The sequence below is a fragment of the Phalaenopsis equestris genome, unplaced genomic scaffold (genome assembly GCF_001263595.1).
Source record: "Phalaenopsis equestris unplaced genomic scaffold, ASM126359v1 Scaffold000824, whole genome shotgun sequence".
In the NCBI taxonomy this organism is placed as follows: Eukaryota; Viridiplantae; Streptophyta; class Magnoliopsida; order Asparagales; family Orchidaceae; genus Phalaenopsis; species Phalaenopsis equestris.
In genome coordinates, this window is record NW_018165264.1 from 21115 (window position 1) to 22356 (window position 1242).

Here is a 1242-nt window from a genome sequence, read left to right on the forward strand (position 1 = left end):
ATGCTAGGATTTATAAGGAAAGAATGAAAGAATGGCATGATCGAAAAATAATAAAAAAGGAATTTGAACATATACAATAAGTTTTATGATACAAGATTGAAATTATTTTCTGGAAAATTGAAGTCTAGGTGGAAATGGTCATTCAGAGTTGTAAAAGTCTATCCCTATAGAGCTGTTAATATTGAAAATCCTAAGACTGGAAGAATATTTAAAGTGTATGGGCACAGATGGAAATCATATTTTCATGATCAAAGACCAATTTTCAAAAAGACTGTAATGTTGGGTCACCTATAATAAATATTAGGAATGTCAGGCTGACGACATTAAACCAAGTGCTTTGTGGGAGGCAACCCATACTCATCGTTGTTTAATATGCTTTTGTGTTTTAGTTTGGAGTATTTACATATAGTTATATTTGTGTTTTTATAGCGTTCATATATTTGAAAAATTAAAAATTAAAAAAATATTTAAAAACATCTTTATTTACCTAATTTTATGGAAGAATTGAAAATTTTTGGGATCGATATCGAATTGGCAAATTTTTTGGAAATGGCGCATATTGCACCAGATTGGCGCATGATTCGCCACGTTCCAGAGAGATGACACATGATGCACCGCAGCGATGAAAATGACTAAAAACATTTTAAAAGACAGTTTTTTTTTGTTCTTCTCCTTATAACTCCTAAAAACTGATTCTAAAGTCCATTTTAGGGGGAAAACGAGGGAAGAGTCACTAGATTTCAAGTTCAATAGCATCCCACTTTAAAAGTTTTGCTAGATTTGGAGTTTTTAATTAGAGAAAGATCATCAGTTTTGATGCACAGAAGTTGCATGATCGTGTTCTTGTGAAGAAGAGGCTATTCAAAGAAAGTGGGTTTGTGAATCGGGAATTCAACACACGAAATACTTGAGTGGAAGAGATTATTTAGTAGAGACGCTGGAAAGTGCTTTGTTACACTACTGTCGCCATAGTTGTCCCTGTGGTGAAAAAAATTTATGCAAATCTACATGGAATCAACAAAGGAATTATTTATGTGTGGGGGGTCAGGTTTGTGCAATTTACTCTTTCAAGAATAATCGAGATGTTTATGATTGAATATGTGTCTATTTGACACTACACAAATTTTACCCCTATGAGAGACATTATGAATGAACTCTATCGATACCATATGGATGAAGATGCAAATTGGGAGGCTAGAGATGATGGAAATGTAAGTTTTTCTTCATCATTGTTAAATCCTG